Raw genomic sequence first — 23,441 nt, 5'->3', positions numbered from 1 at the left:
CGCCACACTGACTTCCACAATGGTTGAACTAGTTTACAGTCCCACCAACAGTGTAAAAGTGTTCCTATTTCTCCACATCCTCTCCAGCACCTGTTGTTTCCTGACTTTTTAATGATTGCCATTCTAACTGGTGTGAGATGATATCTCATAGTGGTTTTGATTTGCATTTCTCTGATGGCCAGTGATGATGAGCATTTTTTCATGTGTCTTTTGGCTGCATAAATGTCTTCTTTTGAGAAGTGTCTGTTCATGTCCTTCACCCACTTTTTGATGGGGTTGTTTGTTTTTTTCTTGTAAATTTGTTTGAGTTCATTGTAGATTCTGGATATTAGCCTTTTGTCAGATGAGTAGGTTGCGAAAATTTTCTCCCATGTTTTAGGTTGCCTGTTCACTCTGATGGTAGTTTCTTTTGCTGTGCAGAAGCTCTTTAGTTTAATTAGATCCAATTTGTCAATTTTGGCTTTTGTTGCCATTGCTTTTGGTGTTTTGGACTTGAAGTCCTTGCCCATGCCTATGTCCTGAATGGTAATGCCTAGGTTTTCTTCTAGGGTTTTTATGGTTTTAGGTCTAATGTTTAAATCTTTAATCCATCTTGAATTGATTTTTGTATAAGGTGTAAGGAAGGAATCCAGTTTCAGCTTTCTACATATGGCTAGCCAGTTTTCCCAGCACCATTTATTAAATAGGGAATCCTTTCCCCATTGCTTGTTTTTCTCAGGTTTGTCAAAGATCAGATAGTTGTAGATATGTGGCGTTATTTCTGAGGGCTCTGTTCTGTTCCATTGATCTATATCTCTGTTTTGGTACCAGTACCATGCTGTTTTGGTTACTGTAGCCTTGTAGTATAGTTTGAAGTCAGGTAATGTGATGCCTCCAGCTTTGTTCTTTTGGCTTAGGATTGACTTGGCGATGCAGGCTCTTTTTTGGTTCCATATGAACTTTAAAGTAGTTTTTTCCAATTCTGTGAAGAAAGGCATTGGTAGCTTGATGGGGATGGCATTGAATCTGTAAATTACCTTGGGCAGTATGGCCATTTTCATGATATTGATTTTTCCTACCCATGAGCATGGAATGTTCTGCCATTTGTTTGTATCCTCTTTTATTTCCTTGAGCAGTGGTTTGTAGTTCTCCTTGAAGAGGTCCTTCACATCCCTTGTAAGTTGGATTCCTAGGTATTTTATTCTCTTTGAAGCAATTGTGAATGGGAGTTCACTCATGATTTGGCTCTCTGTTTGTCTGTTGTTGGTGTATAAGAATGCTTGTGATTTTTGTACATTGATTTTGTATCCTGAGACTTTGCTGAAGTTGCTTATCAGCTTAAGGAGATTTTGGGCTGAGACGATGGGGTTTTCTAGATAAACAATCATGTCATCTGCAAACAGGGACAATTTGACTTCCTCTTTTCCTAATTGAATACCCTTTATTTCCTTCTCCTGCCTGATTGCCCTGGCCAGAACTTCCAACACTATGTTGAATAGGAGCGGTGAGAGAGGGCATCCCTGTCTTGTGCCAGTTTTCAAAGGGAATGCTTCCAGTTTTTGCCCATTCAGTATGATATTGGCTGTGGGTTTGTCATAGATAGCTCTTATTATTTTGAAATACGTCCCATCAATACCTAATTTATTGAGAGTTTTTAGCATGAAGGGTTGTTGAATTTTGTCAAAGGCTTTTTCTGCATCTATTGAGATAATCATGTGGTTTTTGTCTTTGGCTCTGTTTATATGCTGGATTACATTTATTGATTTGCGTATATTGAACCAGCCTTGCATCCCAGGGATGAAGCCCACTTGATCATGGTGGATAAGCTTTTTGATATGCTGCTGGATTCGGTTTGCCAGTATTTTATTGAGGATTTTTGCATCAATGTTCATCAAGGATATTGGTCTAAAATTCTCTTTTTTGGTTGTGTCTCTGCCCGGCTTTGGTATCAGAATGATGCTGGCCTCATAAAATGAGTTAGGGAGGATTCCCTCTTTTTCTATTGATTGGAATAGTTTCAGAAGGAATGGTACCAGTTCCTCCTTGTACCTCTGGTAGAATTCGGCTGTGAATCCATCTGGTCCTGGACTCTTTTTGGTTGGTAAACTATAGATTATTGCCACAATTTCAGCTCCTGTTATTGGTCTATTCAGAGATTCAACTTCTTCCTGGTTTAGTCTTGGGAGAGTGTATGTGTCGAGGAATGTATCCATTTCTTCTAGATTTTCTAGTTTATTTGCGTAGAGGTGTTTGTAGTATTCTCTGATGGTAGTTTGTATTTCTGTGGGATCAGTGGTGATATCCCCTTTATCATTTTTTATTGTGTCTATTTGATTCTTCTCTCTCTTTTTCTTTATTAGTCTTGCTAGCGGTCTATCAATTTTGTTGATCCTTTCAAAAAACCAGCTCCTGGATTCATTAATTTTTTGAAGGGTTTTTTGTGTCTCTATTTCCTTCAGTTCTCTGATTTTAGTTATTTCTTGCCTTCTACTAGCTTTTGAATGTGTTTGCTCTTGCTTTTCTAGTTCTTCTAATTGTGATGTTAGGGTGTCATCTCACGTGCAGAGACACACATAGGCTCAAAATAAAAGGATGGAGGAAGATCTACCAAGCAAATGGAAAACCAAAAAAGGCAGGGGTTGCAATCCTAGTCTCTGATAAAACAGACTTTAAACCAACAAAAATCAAAAGAGACAAAGAAGGCCATTACATAATGGTAAAGGGATCAATTCAACAAGAGGAGCTAACTATCCTAAATATATATGCACCCAATACAGGAGCACCCAGATTCATAAAGCAAGTCCTGAGTGACCTACAAAGAGACTTAGACTCCCACACATTAATAATGGGAGACTTTAACACCCCACTGTCAACATTAGACAGATCAACGAGACAGAAAGTTAACAAGGATACCCAGGAATTGAACTCAGCTCTGCACCAAGCGGACCTAATAGACATCTACAGAACTCTCCACCCCAAATCAACAGAATATACATTTTTTTAGCACCCCACCACACCTATTCCAAAATTGACCACATAGTTGGAAGTAAAGCTCTCCTCGGCAAATGTAAAAGAACAGAAATTATAACAAACTATCTCTCAGACCACAGTGCAATCAAACTAGAACTCAGGATTAAGAATCTCACTCAAAGCTGCCCAACTACATGGAAACTGAACAACCTGCTCCTGAATGACTACTGGGTACATAACGAAATGAAGGCAGAAATAAAGATGTTCTTTGAAACCAACGAGAACAAACACACAACATACCAGAATCTCTGGGACGCATTCAAAGCAGTGTGTAGAGGGAAATTTATAGCACTAAATGCCCACAAGAGAAAGCAGGAAAGATCCAAAATTTCTGTTCTTATATATTGTTTGGCTTGCTTGTCTTTAGTATTGAATATATATTATGTCTTTATGTTTGTGACTATCTTAAATTTATTTAAGGTTTTTAGCTGAGAATTCTCTCTATTTGAATCTTATTATTAAAATATGATTTATTGTTAATTTATTATTAAAATGTGGAATTTGGGTGCCATGTGTCGAATTCATAAAACTCCTTAGTTAATGGCACATCACAATCACTGATCTGTGCCACAAAACTCTTGAAAAATGTTATTTACTTTATTCTGTATTCTTTAGTCCTATTTTCCTCTCCCTTATACCACATAGAAAGACATTTTATAGTGTTGAACATGGAAAAATTTTTGGCACACATTTTTTTAAAAATAGGCATTTATATTCAGTGCTTGAATTTTAAGTTGCATAATAAAAGTGTTGGATATTCGATTTTAGAGATTTGTCCATGTTGTTGTTTTCGTATCTGGTCTTTTAACAGCTGGCCAGGGTTCCATGGTGCATGCCCATCAAAGCAAACTGCACACTTACCTAATGATGTACAACTTGCTACAGCAAATCTCACTGTAAACCATACTTGAATATATTCCCTCATACTTACCTATGAGATAATGTCTTTAGTTATATACCAAGTGGAATTTCTATGTCATAGTTGATGAAAGGAAAGAGTTAACAGCAGGCCTGTGATCTATTTTTTCCACCTCTTCTTTAGGAATGGGACAGAATGAAAGATGTTCCAGTCAAATCATCTTTTAAACATATTAATGTCAGGACTCTGCAAAACATATGTTGTTATTTTCTAGTGGGTGAGCCCTTATCTTTGAAATATTTTGGACAACTCTATTAGTTTGCCAGAGCTACCACAACAAAATACCATAGACTGAGTGGCTTCAACAACAGAAATTTACTTTTTCACAGTTCTAGGGGCAAGAATTACAATATTGAGGTACCAACAGGTTTGATTTTCTCTGGCATCTCTCTCCTTGGCTTGTGGATGTTCACGTTCTTGCTATGTGTTCACATGGTTTTTCCTCTGTGTAGACACATTGCTGGTTTCTCTTTGTATGTCAAGATTTCCTCTTATGAGTACACAAATCAAACTGAATGAAGGTCCACTTTAACAGTTGCTTTTTAACTCTATTATCTCTTTAAAGGCCCTGTCTTCAAATACAGATACATTCTGAGATACTGGGGATTACAGCTTTGACATAAGAATTTTGGGAGAACATGATTCAGCCTATGTACCTGGTTGATCTATGTTGTTTATTGTAAATTCACCTAGAATATCACCTTAGAAAATGTCTTCTAGACCAGATAATTTTCAGAACACAACATAAAAATATTTCATGACTTACATAGCTCCTTTTTGTGTAAGTTATATCCTTCTAGCATAGCTGAGACCTATATGTTAAATCTGTGTCTGACGCACCATAAAATAAAAAGTTAGTACTCAAGAACAGTCCTGGATTTCTCCATGCCTCTTTCATGCTTCACAATTACCCATGTGTTCTGTAAAAGGGTCATATATGCAAAGTGGCCTCCAAGTACCAAAGGAGCCAAGAAGCTGAAGAAGGAGGCAGACAAATCCAGTTTGTTGGTTTTGAGTGATTTATTAAGGGAACTTGCAGAAAGAATAGTGGCCTTGGGCAGCCACAACACATGTAGATTTTTACACTGTGAACTCTCAGACCCACGGGTTACATCTTGGGGGAAAAGCCTATGTATGCTAGAAGGAACGTGTAAGTGGTTGCAGACATTTCAGCCTATAATTTCTGTGACTATAAGGGTTGTTTTGGAGGAAACTTTCTGTGAATAGGTGTTCTTACATAAGGAGCAATAATACATCAACCAGACATTTTGGCGGCATTGCTGGACTGGAGTTATTCAGATGTTAAATGGCAGATTGGCATTTAATAAAGTCACTCTTGTCCCTACACCACGGTCCTAAAATTATTAGTAAATTTTTATATTTAATAAGATCTCAGATTCATGTGTGTCTTATTGAACAACTAACACTTTGTGTTGTTATATGCAGTTACAGAAACTGATGGGATGTTTTGTTCTTATGTCTACACATTATCAGTCCCTCTATCACTCTATTCATAAGGACTTTAGAATCATAACACTTAACTCACATTTTTAATTTTAAAACATATTGAGGATCCATTGATCATATTTTTGTACCATGTTATTAAACAACTCATTAGTACGTATTATCTGTTTTTTGTATTTAAAAATTTTGAAAGGTATTCAAAAAGAGAAGCCAAAATACTTTGTAGTATAAGAAGGAATGAAAAATATGAAAAATGTATGATGACACGTATCCACCATTTATTATCATCCGGAGTAAATTTATTGCCCCCAAAATTTTGTGTTCTACCTATTTATCCTTTCCTCTTGCAACTCCTGTCAACCACTAATCTTCTCACTGTCTCCATAGTTTTGCCTTTCCTATATGCCCTATCGTTGGAATAATACAGTATACAGTCTTTCTAAATTGATTTCTTTCACTTAATAATATACGTTTAAAGCTCCTCCACGTCTTTTCATAGCTTTATAGCTCTTTCTTTTTAGGAGTGAATGATATTCTATTGTTTTAGCACAGTTTATTTATCTATTCATATACTGAAAAACATCTTGGTTGCTTCCAAGTTTTTGACAGTTATGAATAAAGTTGATATAAACATCTGTGTGTAAGATTTTTATAGACATAAGTTTTTAACTCCTTTGGGTGAATACCAAGAAATGTGATTACTGAATAGTATGATAGGAGTATGTTTAATTTTGCAAGAAACTGCCAAATTTTATTCCAAAGAAACTGTACGATTTCCATTTTCACTAGCAATAAGTGAGATTTCCTGTTGCTCCACATCCTTGTCAGCATTTGATGTTGTCAATGTTCTAGACTGTGGCCAATTCTAATATGTATGCAGTAGTTTTTTATTATTGTTTTAATTTTCATTTTCCTGATGACATATAATGTGAAATATGTTTTCATACGCTTATTTGCCATCTGTAAATTTTCTCTGGTGAAGTTCTGTTTAGGTCTTTCACTGATTTAAAAATCTAGTGTCTTTTTTATTGTGGAATTTTAAGGGTTCTTTGAATATTTTGGCTAATAGTTTTTTTTATCAGATGTGTGTCCTGAAAATATCTTCTCCCATGCTTGTCTTTTCATTCTCTTGACAGTGTCTTTTTCAGGGCAGAAATTTTTAATTTGAATAACGTCTATTTTATTAATTTTTTATTTCATCAATCATGCCTTTGGTGTTGTATCTAAAATGTCATCACCAAATCAAAGGTCATCTATTTTTTCCTATGTAATCTCTAAGTGTTTTATGGTTTTTCAATTTAACATTTAGGTCTGTGATTCATTTTCAGTTAATTTTTGTGAATGGAATAGGGTCTGTGTCTAGAGTCATCTTTTTGTATGTGGATGTCCAAGTGTACAAGGACCGTTTGCTGAAAAGACTACAAGAGATCTTCAAACAGTTCATAAAAATTTTCTAAATTTTCCATGAATTTCAACTTTTTTCACAAAAATAAACTTGCATTGTCTTGTTGTAACATGTCTAAACAGGATCTAGTTTGAGGTACTAAGAAGAATATGACACCAGTTTGAAAATAACCCCTATCAGAGCAGCATGAATTCTGCTAAAATGAAGCAAGAACAAGCATCAAATTTATGGTGAGGCTTGAGCCGAAACAGAAAAATAATTGACCAAAAGCCTATGGGGACAATACCCAAAAGAAATCAGCAGTTTACAAATTATAACTGAAGTTAAGAAGGGACAAGATAGGCCGGGCGCGGTGGCTCACGCCTGTAATCCCAGCACTTTGGGAGGCCGAGGCGGGCGGATCACGAGGTCAGGAGATCGAGACCATCCTGGCTAACACGGTGAAACCCCGTCTCTACTAAAAATACAAAAAATTAGCCGGGCGTGGTAGCGGGCGCCTGTAGTCCCAGCTACTCGGGAGGCTGAGGCAGGAGAATGGCGTGAACCCGGGAGGCGGAGCTTGCAGTGAGCCGAGATCGCGCCACTGCACTCCAGCCTGGGCGACAGAGCGAGACTCCGTCTCAAAAAAAAAAAAAAAAAAAAAAAAAAAGAAGGGACAAGATGATGTTGAAGATGAAAGCTCACAAAAGCAGACCATCCACATCAGTTTGTGAGAAGAAAAAAAAATCTTGTTTGTGCCCTAATTGAAGAGCACCAAAAATTAACAGCACAATTAGGTAACAGCCTGGAAACCTCAATTGGTCCAGCCTACACATTTCTGATTGTAAAATCAAAGGTGAGCAAACTTTTCACTTTGTGGGTGCCAAAACCATTGCACACAGATGAGCTACAGATAAGAGTAGAGCTTTCAATTGAAATTTTAAAAAGTGGAATCAATATCATGAAGCATTTCTTTGAAGAATTGTAACAAAAGATGGAACATGGCTTTAACAGTATGATCTCGAAGACAAAGAAGAATCAAAGCAATGGCTACCAAGAGATGGAAGTGGACTAGTCAAAGTAAAACAGATCAGTCAAGAGCAAATATCATGGTGACAGTTTTTAAGGATGCTCAAAGGAATTTCGATTGTTGACTTTCTGGAGGGCCAAATAATGATAACATCTGTTTATTATAAGGGTGTTTTGAGAAAGTTTGCCACAGCTTTAGCAGAAAACACCTGAGAGAGCTTCACTAGAGTCTTTTCTCCACCATGACAAGGTTCCTGCTCATACCTCTCAAACAAGAGCAATTTTGCAAGAGTTTCAATGGGAAATCATTAGGTATCCCCCTTGCAGTTTTAATTTGATTTCTTCTTCTTCCTAATATTAAAAAATCTAAAAAGGGTGGCCATTTTTCTTCAGTTGATAATGTAAAAAAGCATTGACATTGGTAAATTCCCAAGACCCTCAGTTCTTTAGGGATTGACTCAATAATTGGTACCATCTCTTACAAAATTGTCTTGAACTTGATGGAGTTAATGTTAAAAAGTTTATATCTTTAATTTTTATCTTTAAATTCCAGTTTTCTACATATTTTTAAAATTTCCCTCATATCTTTCCTGCATTGTATTGCCTTTGTACTTTGTGAAAGATCAATTGGCTATATTTATATGGGTTTATTCCTTCACTCTCTATTCTTTTCCATTGATCTATTTGTGTATTTCTTTGTCAATACAACCCTGAATTGATTACCTTCGCTTTGTAGAAATTCTCAAAGCAAGGTAGTATCAGTCCTCTAACTTTATTCTTTTTCTTTAATACTGTGTTTGCTATTCTGCATCTTTTGCCTATTCATATTAATATTAGAATCAATTTATCATTATCCATAAGATAACTTGGGATTTTATATTGAGATTACACTGAACCTGTAAATTAAGTTGGAAAGAATGATATCTTTACAATATTGAGTCTTCCTCTTTATGAACATGAAATACTTCTCCAAGTTTTTAGCTCTTCTTTAATTTCTTTCATCACAGTTTTGTACTTTACTTCATATAAGTCTTGAACATAGTTTGTTAGATTTATACATAAATATTTCTTTTCTGGGTGCTAATGTAAAGTTTATTGCATTTTTTAATACGCAAAAATTACCAATGTAAAACACAACAAATAAGTGCTTGCATTATAAATACATTTGTTGCAAATAACAAAAAGTCCAAATATCAATGCCTTTAACATAAAATAGATTTACTGTTTCCTTATACTTATAAGATGCTCCTTCAGGTAACAGACTGTATTCCAGGTACACAGAAGAAGGAATAAAAACCAAAGAAATTTATAAGCCTTTTTTTTAAATCAGGAAGACACTAAAACTCTCACTGAAGCCTTTTATCTAATTCCTCTTACATATTATTGGTTAGAATTTTATCTCATGGTCAAGCTTTGCTGCAAGACAATATGAAAAAGGTGTGTATTTTGAGCATTACATGTTGAAACTTCAATATAGATATTTTTACAGTGGGGAAAAAAGTACAACAGATATTGAATAGACAACTAAGAGTTATGGCTAAATTAATACTTCAGAAACTTATGTGTAGAACAGCTGAATATTTGAAAGAACAGGCCAACAAACTTATATTAGTCTTGAGTTCTCTAATTTATATATTTATTTTAAATTAATATAAAAATAAGCATCTGTTTCTGTAAAGCATATGGTTGTTAGGTTGTTAAATAGATATTCAATAATAAAGTTTGCTTTGTTTATGAAAGAAATAGTTGCTCAGAATTTTTTCCAGGAGACATTAGCAAATGATGCTAGGAATAAAAATTTACTCATAATTTCTCTATGTTACAATACTATTAACAAATAATCACCATTAGAAAATGTAAAGGGGACCTGGGGTTTTAGTAAATCTCTGACCTGTCCCTTACCGTGATCACAGAATCTGTATGTATATGATCATCTTGTATAATCTTGCCAATCACTACTCTTTGAAGTAATCATTCCTTTGAAATTTTAACCTCTATTGTTGCATGAAACTATTTTTAACTGATTGTATATTTACTTGAGAAGTTGTCTTTTTTATATGACTACACTGCACATATCAGATATATGACTTTTTCATTTATATATCCTTTTATTATCTAACCAATTTTTAGCAAAGTGGGTTCCTCACATACACTTGTAGAACAAACATTAATAAATAAATGAATACTGATGGCCTCATGATTCCACAAATTTGTTGTGTTTAGCAAATTTGTCTGAAACATAATTTCAACCCTAAACAAGATATGAACTAAACTTTATGCTCATGAGGGGTGTGTGTGTGTGTGTGTGTGTGTGTGGGCTTTTCACATTTTAGTAACAATCTATAAGCTAGGGATGCTGTGCAAGGTTCAGTAGAAGTTTTTATGGGTTTCTGTAATTGCTATTGTTGTATTTTATACCCTCATAATGTCAAGAGAAAATTTATCAATTCACACATGCTGAGTGATATGATTTGGCTGTGTCCCCACCCAAGTCTCGTCTTGAATTGTAGCTCCCATAATTCCCCTGTGTCATGGGAGAAACCTGGTGGGATGGAATTGAATCATGGGGATGGATCTTTCAGTGCCATTGTCATGATAGTAAGTTAGCTTTCACAAAATCTGATGATTTTATAAGGGGCTTTTCCCCCTTTTCCACTGGACTTCTCTCTTGCCTGCTGCCATTTAAGACATGACTTTGCTCCTCATTTGCCTATTGCCATGATTGTGAGGCCTCCCCAGCCATGTGGAAATGTGAGTCAATTAAACCTCTTTCCTTTGTAAATTACCCTGTCTCAGGTATGTCTTTATTAGCATTGAGAGAATGAATAATACAATAAATTGTTATTGGGAGTGGGGTGCTGTTTTAAAGATACCCAAAAATGTGAAAGTGACTTTGGAACTGGGGAACAGGCAGAGGTTGGAACAGTTTGGAGGACTCAGAAGAAGATAGGGAAATGTAGGAAAGTTTGGAACTTCTGAGAGACTTCTTGATTGGCTTTGACCAAAATGCTGATAGTGATATGGACAATAAAATCCAGGCTGAAAGGGTCTTAGATGGAGATGAAGAACTTTACTCTAGTTGGGAACTAGAGTAAAGGTCACTGTTGCTATACAAAGAGACTGGTAGCATTTTGCCCCTGCCCTGGAGATCCATGAAACTTTGAATTTGAGAGAGATGATTTGGAGTATCTGGTGGAAGAAATTTAAGCAGCAAAGCATTCAAGAGGTGACAGAGCATAAAAGTTTGAAAACCATAAAAGTTTGAAAACCATAAAAGTTTGAAAAGTTTGCAGCCTGATGCAGTAGAAAATAAAAACTCTTTTTCTGCGAAGAAATTCAAGCCAGCTGCAGAAATTCATATAAGTAACAAGGAGCCAGATGCTAATTTCCAAGGCAATGGGGAAAATGTCTCTAGGGCATTTCAGAGACCTTCATGGCAGCCCCTGACATCACAGGCCTGGAGGCCTAGGAGGAAAAATGGTTTTGTGGGCTGGTCCCGGAGTCCCCCTCCCTGCTCTATGTAGTCTCCAAACATGGTGTTCTGCATCCCAGCTGTTTCAGCTCCAGCTGTGGCTAAAAGGGGCCATCACATAGCTCAGTCTGTTCCTTCAGAGGATGCAAACCCCAAGCCTTGGCAGCTTACATGTGAAGTTGGGCCTGTGAGTGCACAGAAATCAAGAATTGAGGTTTTGGAACCTCCACCTAGATTTCAGAGGATGTATGGAAATGCCTGGGTGTCCAGGCAGAAGTTTGCTGCAGGATCGGGGCCCTCATAAACAACCTCTGCTAGGGCAGTTCAGAAGGGAAATGTTGAGTTGGAGCCACCACACAGAGTCCCCACTGGAGCACTGCCTAGTAGATCTGTGAGAAGAGGGCCACTGTCCCCTAGACGCCAGATGGTAGATCCATTGATAGCATGCTCCACATGCCTGGAAAAGCCACAGGAGCAGAGCTTCCCATGCTGTGGGAGCACACCTTTTGCTTTAGCATGAACTGGATGTGAGACATGGAGTAGAAGGAGATTATTTTGGAACTTTAAAGTTTAATGACTGCCTTATTGAATTTCAGACTTGCACGGGTCCTATAGCCCCTTTGCTTTGGCCAATTTTTTCCATTTGGATATTTACCCATTGCCTGTACACCCATTGTATCTGGGGGATAACTAACTTGCTTTTGATTTTATAGGCTCATAGGTAGAAGCGACTTGCCTTGTCTCAGATGGGAATTTTGACTGTGGACTTCTGAGTTAATACTGAAATGAGTTAAGACTTTGGACTGTTGAGAAGGCATGATTGGTTTTGAAATGTGAGGACATGAGATTTGGGAGGGGCCAGGGGTAGAATGATATGGTTTGGCTCTGTCCCCACCCAAAAGTATCATCTTGAATTGGGAGGAACCTAGTGGGAGGGAATTGTGTCATGGGGGTTGGTCTTTCCCATGCTGTTCTCATGATAGTGAGTTAGTTCTCATGAGATCTGATAGTTTTATAAGGGGATTTTTCCCTCTTTGCACTGTACTTCTCTTTTGCCTGTTCCATGTAAGACATGACTTTGCTCCTCCTTTGCTTCTGTCATAATTGTGAGGCCTCCACAGCCACATGGAACTGTGAGTCCATTAAGCATCTTTTTCTTTATACATTACCTAGTCTTGGGTACATCTTTATTAGGAGCATGAGAATGGACTAACATGTAGTTTCTCTATTTTATAAGATTTGTCTCATTTTTGCCTATATTTGATAAGAAATTATGTTTTGTATATATTTAATTTGTTCCAACTTCAACTCTTGTGGGAACCATTATAATGTTCTTCCCTCAAAGTTGCTCATGTTTAATGCTGAGAACCTGTGAATATGGCAAGAGGGACTTTACAGATGCAGATGTGATTAAATTAAACATCTTGAGATGGAGGGATTATCCTGTATTACTCAATGGAACCAATGTAATCACAAGGATGCTTATAAGAGGGAGGCAGGAGAGTCAACCTCAGAGAGAGAGAGATTTGAAGTTGTTACACTGTTGGCTTTGAAAATGGAACAAAGGGCCATGAGCAAACAAATGAAGTTGACATCAAGAAGCTTGAAACACAAAGAGAAATTCTCCTCTAGAGTCTTCAGAAGCAACACAACCCAAAAATACCTTGATTTTAGCCTAGTCAGACTCATCCTGGACTTCTTTCCTCCCAAAATTATGCTATTTAAAGCTACTATATTTTAGGTAACTGTAAACAGCAGTAATAGGACACTAATACAACTCCCTACCACAATTAATGAAAACAATCTCTTTTGGATGACACTTCAGAGTCTCTTTAAGTAAAATGTTCAATCCCTCAGAATCCTGCTTAATCCCTCTTGTGAGCTCAAAATATAAGCAGCGACTTACAGTGTTTTTATATCACAGAGTTAAAGGGGACCCCAAAACTATGCAGAGACCATGGATCCTATGTCTTCAGTCAACTTTGTTCTTTTCTGATTACACTGCAAGTGTTGATTTAATGGTCAATTTTTTACCATTAAGTATAATGTTAGCTGTAAGGTTTTTTGTAGATTATCTTTAACAAGTTTTAGGAGGACTCCTCTCTATTCCTGTTTTCCTGAGAGTTTTTATAATAAATGGGCGTTGACATGTTTCACATGTTTTTTTCTGCATAGATTGTTATAATCAAGTGATTTTTGCTTTCTAGGCTAAAATTATGTGTCATGGTATTAATTAATTTGTGACCCTTGAACTAGTCATGTGTTCCTAGTGTAACCTTAATTGGTCATGGTGTATAATTGTTATTACTAAATTAGACTTGTTAACATTTTAAAAATAATTTTGTGTTTATATTCGTAAGTGGTAGACTCTATAATTTTTGTTTTCATTTTTTGATATCAGATATCAGCATAATAGTAGTCTTATAAAATAAATTAAAGATTGTTGCTTCCTCTTATCTGAAAGAGTTTGTAAACTCATATTAATACTTCAAAAGTTTGATATAATTCTTGATGAAAACCATTTGGGCATATAACTTTCTTTTTCAAGAGGTTTATAATTTAAAAATCCACTTAATAGCTATAAGGTTATTCAAATTATCTATTTCATCTTGGGTGAGTTGTGAAAATATTTTCAAGACTTGGTCCAGTTTGTCTAAGTTGTCAAATTTATATGTTTTAGAGTTGTTTATAGTATTCCTTTATTACCTTATATATATATATATATATAGGATTTATAACTGTATCCTATTTTTATTCCTGATATTTATACTAGTAATTTGGTTATTCTTTTTTCCTTACTGTTACTAGAGATATGTTAATATTATTGATTTTTTCAAAGAATAAACTCTTTGTCTCATTGGTTGTTTTCCAATATTTATGTTTTTATTTTATTCACTTATAGTCTTATTATTTTCTTTCCTATGCTTACTTTGGGTTTATTTTACAGCTTTTTATATATATTCTTTAAGTGGGAGAGTAGATGATTTATTTGATGCTTTTAATTTTTTTGAATGTCTTTATTTATAGCTATACATTTCTTTCTCAACACTGATTTAGCTGTCTCCCACAAATTTTGGTACGTTGTCTATTCCATTTCATTTTATTTCAATATATTTTCACAAATTCCTTTGAGACTTTTTTGACCCATAGATTATTTACAAGTTTCTAGATAATTTTCAAGTGTTTGAATATTTTTCTGTTTTTTTGTTACTGATTTTTAGTTTGATACTATTGTGATTAGAGAGCATACTTTGTATGATTTCTAGGTTTTTACATTTTTTAAGATTTTTTTTAATGTTCCAGAATATTATCTTTCTTTGGTTATGTTCTGTGGGCACTTAAAATTAATGTGTATTCTCCTGTTGTTGCTTGGCATGTTCTAGAAATATTGATTAGATCTTGGTGGTTGATGGTGTTGCTGAGTTTTGCTGAAATTCTGTTTAGTTGCTCTACTAATTCTTCAGAGAAGGATGTTGAAGTCTCTGATCATTATTGTGGTTTTGTCTATTTCTTTTTCAGTTTTTTCAGTTTTCACTTCACATATTTTATAGCTCTGGTGTTCAGTGCATGAACTTTAGGATTGCTACGTCTTTTTGGTAGATTGCCCTTTCTATCATTATATAATGTCCCTCTCTGTCTCTAGTAATTGTCTTTGCTCTGAAATCTACTTTTTCTAATATTATATTCAGGCTTGTTTTCACATTAACATGATTTTCATGATTTGTCTTTATCCATCCTTTTAGTGTCAACCTGCCTATAGCATTATACTTGAAGTGAATTTCTTGTTGACAAAAAATAATAGAGTCATGTTATTTAATCCACTCTGCCAATCGTTTTATTGGACAATTCAGACCATTTCCATTTAATATAAATATTGATGTTAGGTTTAAAATCTATCATTTTATTTTTGTTTTAGTTTATCTCTTTTTTAATATTTTTTCTGATTTTTTCTGCTTTTATGATGAGTACTTTGTTTTTTGACTTCCATTTCTCTCTGTGTGTATATGTATGTATGTATCTATTTCATTTTTCTATAAGCTTTGTTGGTGGTTGTGCCAAGTATTTCATAATACAGATACATAATTTATCATGGTATACTGGTGTTATTTTGATCAGTTCAAGTGAAATATAGAAATCTTACCTCTGTTTACATTGTAACTGCTCCCTGCTATAACTGTCTTAAAGACTTCCTCTACATATAATAAGAACAAAATAAATCAGTGATATAATTTTTGACTCAATGTCAACAATAATCTAGACAACGCAAGAGAAGAAGAGTGTTTCGTATTAGCTGATTTTTTTATTTATTTGTTTCTTCATTTTTTGCTTTATTTTTTAAATAATTTTTCCCTTTAGTTATTTTTTTAATTTTCAATTTTTATAGATACATAACAGCTGTACATATTTATGGGGTAAAAGTGAAATTTTGATCCAAGCATACAATGTGTAATAATCAAATCATGGTAATTGGGATATCCATTACTTAAGGACTTTTTGTTAGAAACATTCCAGTTTCTTACTCTTACTAGATATATGTTAATATTAACAGTTTCACTTGTTCAGTTATTTTGAAATATACTATACATATATATATAACTAGATACATGTTAATATAAAGTTTCACTTGTTTAGTTATTTTGAAATATACTGTAAGTTCTTATTAACATAGTCATTCTATTGTGCTACTAAACACTAGATCTTATTCCCTCTATTTTTTATACCAATTAAGAATCCCCACTTATTCTGCCCCTACTGTCCCTTACAATACATTTACTGGTAGCAAATTTTCTTAGTTCTCACTCCTGTGAGAACGTCTTGATTTTTCTTTCATTCTTGAAGGCTATTTTCACTGTCTATAGGATTATGAGCTTTCCTGGCCTCCATTGTTTGTGAAGAAAAATTTCTGTCATTATAATAGTTTTTTTCCTATAGTTTCTAAAATATAATGAAGATGTATCATAGTGACATAGATGTATTTAGTCTCATTCTGTTTGGTGTTCATTCAGCTTCTTGAATTTATATCTTTTATGGTTTTTTGCCAAATTTGGGGAAGTATCCCCCTATTATTACTTCAGGTAATTTTTTACCCCAGTCTTTTTTCTTATTCCAGTGCTTTGACGACAGAAAATGTAGATATTTCACTATATGATCGTTTAGTACATAATGATATTTTGGTCAATGATGGGTTGTATATATTGTGGTAGTCCCATAAGATCATAATAGCATGATTTAACTGTACCATTTCTATGTTTGGATAAGTTTAGATAAACAAATACTTACCATTTTGTTATAGTTGCCTACAGTATTACATGTTGTACGAGTTTAGCCTAGGAGCAATAGGCTTTGTAGGTTATACCACTGAGATTTGTGTATAATATACTCTATGGTGTTTGCACAATGACAAAATCACCCTTGGATGTATTTCTCAGAATATATCCTCATTGTTAAGTGATACATGGCTATATTTTCACAGGTTGCTGGAGAATTTGTGTCTAATTTTCTCAATTTTGCAGATTGTATAATTTCTACCTACAGTCTTTCATTCATTTTTTTCTCCCCTCTATTCTATATTGAACCCATCCACTGAACTTCATATTTTTGTAATTGAATGTTTTAATTCTAAAATTCCATTTTGCTCCTCTTGATATGTTCTATTTCTCTGCTAAGATGTTTCAACTCTTTGTTGACACATCCTTTTGTTTTTTAAGGATATTCGTTTGTAATTGCTTACCGAAGCATAATTATTATAACTGCTTTAAAATATTTTTAGATTATATAAACATCTCTGTCATCTCATTGTTGGCATCTATTGCTCACCTTTTTAATCAAGTTTGATATCTTCCTACTTCTTGGTATGATAAGTGATTTATTATTGAAGACCTGACATTTTTATGTTATTTTGTGGGACACTAAATTTTCTTTAAACTTTCTGTTTTAACTGGCTTTCTGTGACACTGCTCCAGCAGAGGAAGAAAAGCAGCTGGTTATAAATACAAGTCCAGGTTACTTACTCATCCTTCATTGAAACCCAAGGGGAGTGGTCTTTTGATACCACTAGGTGAGTGCTGATGTGTTGGTGCCTCACATGACATCTACCGACATTATGGTGAGAGTGGCTTTGTTATCACTGGGTAATGGTGAAATTCCTGATTCTCCAGTAGGCTTTCTCTGACGCCACCCAGGCATCAAGGATGAAGGGCACTACATTACCGATGGGTGAGGTGAAAGCCCATGTTCTTCATGTGGTTTTCACTGACATTGCTGGACAGAGGACTTGTTACAGGCTGATGGTGATGTATCAGTTTCCTATTTGACTTTCTCTACCATCAGGACCAGCAGATATCTTTTAACAAACTTGTGACGGTGAAAATCAAGATTTCCAGGTCAGTCTTTTCTGACTCAGACACAATTTTTGTGGATGTTGTTTTCTTGATTTGTTTTTTGGTGTTTGCCTGGAGTAGAGTGGTTATTATGTAAAAGTTTTCTCTCTAGCTAGGCTGCTTTTCTGCTAGTTCTTTGGCTAGAGAAAAGAGCCATTTTCTGGAGGATTTTTTCTGTGCCCATTGGCATTTTCAGGCAGCTTTTTCAGCTCCAAGTCTAGTATATATGAGACAAAAACCAAGCCGAAGAAACTATCATTGTGTTGTTTTTTGTTCCTGAGGCCCCTCACTGGTCTACTGTCTTCTTTACACCTATATAGGGTCTTTTTACATTTATTTTATGTATAATGTACAAAGTTTTAGCTATGATTAGTGAGAGGAATAGGAAAAAGCATTTCTACTCCATCTTCCCAAAAGTGGAAGTCACTCCTAAAAACGTGGTTTCAAGTTTCCAATGTTAGGAATTTTATAGATGTCTATTTTTCTTATTTCTGATTATATTCCATAGGAATAACAAAGCCAGATGATTTTATTCCTTTTAAACTAATTAAATCATACAGACATCTTAATGAATATTCCATTTTCATCTGGAAACAATGCATACTCTTCTGTTTTGAAGTAGAATGTTCTATAAATGTAATTTAGAAAAAAACTGGTTAACAATGTAATTTAAGTCTTCTGTATTCATATTTGTTTCCCCTATAAATGTTATATAAATGAAAAGCAGATGTGTGTTGAAATCTCAGTCTTGTAGCGTGAATTTATCTATTTCTTCTTTCAATTATTTTGATTTTTGCTTCATATATTTCAAAGTTCTGTTATTAAGCCTGTATATGTTTGAAATTATTATGTCATCTTGGTGAGCTAGTCTCTTTATCATTAAAAAAAAATCCCTCTTTTTCCCAGGGAACATAAATTGTTTTGAAGTCTCTTTTTTTTTAATATTAATATAGATACATCAGATTTTTATACATAACAATGTCAAGGTATGGTCTTTTCTACTTCTTAACTTCAAAACAAATTATGATGAAACTATCTTTTAACTTTTGACCTGTTTACAAGTAAAATTACTTTCTTGAGGTCAGCATATAGATTGACTTTGGTTCTCTATTAATTCTATCAATGGCTCCCTTTTATTTGGAGATTGTAGTACATTTATAATGATTTACTTTTCTATAATGTTGAGGTTAAATCTATCATTTTGCTTTTCATTTTCTTTTGTTCTCAAGGTTCTTTTGTTCTCAAGGTTCTTTTCTCTTTTTTTTGTCTTTTCTTGGCTTCTAAGACATTAATTATTTTAAAAAATTATTTTATTTTCCATATTAGCACATTACCTATACCCACTGGCCCTTTATTACATAGAGGAATGAGCACCAGACAAATATAAAAATGAGTTGTGCTGTGTGCTTTGTTTTGTTTGTAATTAATTGATATTAAATTGACCAAGCTGGGTGGGCATGGTGGCTCACACCTCTAATTCCAGCACTTTGGGAGGCCAAGGCTGAAGGATCACTTAAGCCTAAGAGTTCAAGACCAGCCCTGGCAACAAAGCAATACACCATCTATACAAAAAAATTAAAAAATTAGCAGGCATGGTGACATGTACCTATAGTCCCAGCCACTCAGAAGGCTGAGGTGGGAGGATCAGTTGAACCAAGAAGTTCTAGATTGCAGTGAGCTATGTTCACACTCCTGTACTCTAGCCTAGGTGACAGAGTGGGACCTTATCTCAAATAAATAAATGAATTTTTAAAAAAGTATATGTATCTTTTTTGACTTCTTTAACCAACTGTAGTATTAGATGGTTTCAGCTGCTTAATTCTGTTTTATTATCTATATATAAACCATTGTAATTTACTTGTACAGCAAGCTTATTTTAAATAGAGCTTCTAAATTTTTAATTAAATGATTAATTAATTTTAACCAAATAAATCACATAAAACATCAAATATGCTTTGAGGCATAAACCAACATTATCTGCTCCAAATAATATTAATACATATATACAAATATTATACATAGAATTTTCACTACTTAAAAAGTTTAAAAGCTGATTTTAGTAACATTTTTCTTATTTCAATTAGTGTGTTAATCATGTACAAGCTATTGCAATCCATGTTTACAATTCTACAAAAACATAAGTAGTTACAAATTCTTATAAAATGATATAGTCATAAATAAAATTCTGAAGTTGAAAATATCTGTTTTTATTGTCTTCTAATTTTTCTTCTCTTCTTTATGAAGTGTAATAACACGTGAAGGTGAGACAAGCATTTAAATTGCAAACAAAAGAAGAAGAAGAAAAGCAATTAACTGATTCAATCAACTGGATGAGTTCTTGAATACCCCAGGGAAGAATATCAAGCTTTAAGTAGTAAAATATTTTAAGTAGTAAAAGTTTCAAATAAGGGATGCAATAGAAAATTTTGTTGCAACAAGATAGCTTCAAAGATAGCTTAACTAAGTACTGGTTATACTTTTCAAAACTTATTTTATAAGCTATAAAGGAATGCCTACACAGCACAATATCTGATATTATAGTAGTCAATTTTTTTATAAAAGGACCCTGAAAATTTTATTATTATTATTACTCCCTGTACTTAGCAAAGGAAATAGTATTTATGTTTCATTAGGAAACATTACACAGTATTACAACAAGCAGATATTATTTTAAGGTTCTCTTTTATCCCAACATAATATGTTTCTCAAAATTTTTGAGATACAATTACCAATATCCTTTAAAACTCTGTTTATTCTTGTTTAAGCATTTGGATTTCAGAAAAACATTATGTCACTTGAATTTGAATTTTTTTTAATTTTTATTCAAACTGTGAACCCAAAAGTATTTGAGGCCGGTTTCAATCAATTTAGAAAGTTTATTTTGCCAAGGTTAAGGATTCACATATGATAAAGCCATTCATATGGTTTGGGGACCTTAGAATTTTATTTTGTTTTAACATTCTCCTTCTTCTGGCCAAGGTTTGCCAGAGACAGCATCAATGGCCTCCAAATGTTTATTTTGTTCCATAGCATTGCCAGGGCTAAAGGACTGTCTGCCTCAGGTCCATCCTGTCCCTCGGTGAGACACTCTGTGGCAGAGGGACTTAGAGTCAAGAGACTTATAGCCAATTAAATATTCCAGGCCAGATAGGAATGGACATGGACAGGCATTCATTATCCCGTAATTTTTTTGTTGTTTTAAAGAGCCAACAAACAAAAAGCCAAAGGCGAGGTTACAAAACTGAATTATATTTAACTTCTGTGTGTTGAGCTACTGCAATCTTGGTTTTAGTTACAGACATATAACAATTCACTATATAAAGCATAACATTGTTCTGAAAAATAAATTTTAAATATATATTTATCTGCACAACTCATAACTAGCAGTATTATACTCAGGAGGCTTGGTCACAAGGTATCATAATCCACTTAGTAATTATTTTCTCTTAATTGTATGGGAAGCAGGAAATTCCTTATGGTTGAGGTGAATGAAAAGGTGCTACGTAATAGCTCAGAAAACAAAGTCCTTTGTTTTACTAGCCGTTTAGGTGTATTTGTACCCATCTTTGATTTGGAGTGTCTGACCTTGATCTACTTCTATCCCTCAAAACCAGCCCTTACAATCTTATGTGCCAACCTCTTCCATGATAGTCTCTGGGCCTAGAGGGAGGGGGCTTCTATAGCCTTAAACAGCAGGGTATTTGCAGTGAAAAACAGATCAGGCCCAGTGGAATGCCAAATGAGGGAAATTTGCATCTTGTAGCCAAGAAATAATTCATGATTCAATCTACACTCAAAAACAAAAGTCAGGGCTGAAATCTAGTAAAAAGTGTAATAGTTTTACTTTGAAACAATTTCTTCCTCTCTCTAGCCCTCCTTTCCTATTGAAGAGAAATTATAGTAAGACTAATTTGTGTGCAAAATAAGTTTTAGGCTCATTGTACTTTGCCTGATTATTTGCATAAATTGCAGCAAGAATTGGTTGCCATATAGGCTCTTTCTAAGTTGGCTTTTCTGAAAGTTTACCTAACAATATGTTATTCTAGTTAAAGCCCTGGTAAAATAACCAGTGTCTCAAATAATCCTGTTTTAAAAGAAAAGACTCTTACTAAACTTATGTAAATAAATATATTTTCATAAAATCAGAATACTCACGGTTTCTGAATTTTGGAGAATTCAGAGAGAAAGGTAAATTTGCTCACAAAAATATACTTTGTCCAATTGCTCTAAACTAAAACAGAAAAGAAAAAGATTTTCTAGAATTTTCCTTGGAGCAGCACCATTCCAAACAAGATGTGGTTTGTTCACCTTGGAACTGCTATTCACATGCTAAGTAGCTCGTCTTAGATGAGAGCTGTTTATTAGGCACTGTAGAATCTAGCAGCTCCTCACACAGTTAGTTATTTCTAGGGAAAATGGAGGTTCCCTGCTCATGAGAATTTCCTTCTGCCATCCCTAGGTAGTAAGATTCTATTTAAACCATTTTTATTTTATTATAGAACTCTTTGGGGCACCACTGTTTCCATTAGCATAAGGGTAGCTTCAATTAACATTTCATAGCAAGGCAGTAAATGCTCCTCAGGTGGATATTCTCTAGTCCAGAAGTTGTCATTGGGAAGTGCTTACAGTCTTTTGTCATCAGTCCCAATAAATGTTCCACAAAGGGCTATAAAGTGGAGGATTTTTCCTGATTAGCACTCCAACTTTTGCCCTATATTCTGTGGGCTCTGGCAATCTTACTAGTTCCTATTTATTTACCATGTCCATATTCTCTTTGGGAAATGCACAAGGGGAGAGGAAAAGACACACACACAATACCTTTAAAAGTAAACAAACTTTATCCCATGTATATGGCAATGCAGATGTAATAAGCAAATTATATAATAATAAGCAAATGATATAATAAGCAGATTGACATAATAAGCAAATCACAATGGGAAGAGGAGAAGGGAAAAGATTTTTACACTCACCAGACTGTGGAGGATTCACCACCAGACTGGATAGCAACAGCCTGGGCTTCAGAGTCAGCTACTCCTCTGTCCACAGACGAGGATCAGTCTCATGAAGCTTCGGCGCAGTCTGGGACCCTAGCTCTTTTTGTAACAAGTTGTTTGGCATGAGGCCCAGTCACGAGGGCCCTTCATGACTGGGCTTAAGGAACACAAAAATGTCAACTTGTTTTTGTGATTGTCTATTGTTTTTCAATAACTAACATATAGGAATAGATTGAAATAGAGATTTGTCCGAAACAGTGCTGGATAAACGCCTCAAGGGGCTCACACAACCTTTTCCGGGACTTGGTGACCAGTGTTTGTGTCCATGTTCAATTGAGTTCAAATTTAATATTTAACTTTTCCTCCACAGTCCAATGAACAGTTCTCATAGGATACATTTACATGCCTTCAGTTTTATGGTACTACCTAGGGGAACCATCCCCCGTCAGATACAATACCTATTTCCATAGCCATTTATGTGAAGGAGTCACAACTAACTTACATGAAATCTGTTTAAACATCTCAAATTTCATAACTCTATTAACTTATACATTTTTATGCTTCGGTCCCAGGACCTTTTTTTTTTTCTACCCCCAGTCCATTTTACCTTTTCCCTTGAAAGAGGATCTGGATCCCCAGCAGTGGGTTGAGCCAGGGAACTTGGTCTCTTTTGTCAATCTTTATCATAATTTGCCTTAGCCTTGCTTCATGCAATATTAGCTTATTATTATATCCTTTGCCTTTTGATATTTCTTAAATTTCCCCAATTTGGGGTAAATGCAGAAAATGG

The 23,441-nt window shown here is 34.7% G+C and overlaps 1 protein-coding gene and 1 long non-coding RNA gene across 3 annotated transcripts in view; one reads left to right on the top strand and one right to left on the bottom strand.

The window, feature by feature from the left end:
• The window catches only part of LOC100989535 (uncharacterized), a 31,271-nt gene extending 8,554 nt beyond the window's left edge, over nucleotides 1–22,717 (bottom strand). The window contains exons 1-2 of the long non-coding RNA XR_008954818.1: nucleotides 22,628–22,717; nucleotides 21,813–21,888 (exon numbers count right to left, since the gene is read on the bottom strand). This is a non-coding gene — a long non-coding RNA (uncharacterized LOC100989535). The remainder of the gene's footprint in view (nucleotides 1–21,812; nucleotides 21,889–22,627) is intronic.
• Nucleotides 1–23,441, top strand: part of LOC130540817 (uncharacterized) — a 366,197-nt gene that overhangs the window by 43,497 nt on the left and 299,259 nt on the right. The gene's annotated exons all lie outside the window — the stretch shown is intronic.

Source organism: Pan paniscus, chromosome 15 (assembly GCF_029289425.2).
Source record: "Pan paniscus chromosome 15, NHGRI_mPanPan1-v2.0_pri, whole genome shotgun sequence".
NCBI lineage: Eukaryota > Metazoa > Chordata > Mammalia > Primates > Hominidae > Pan > Pan paniscus.
Note: the sequence above shows the minus strand (reverse complement) of the source record. Positions and strands in the feature narration are given on the sequence as shown.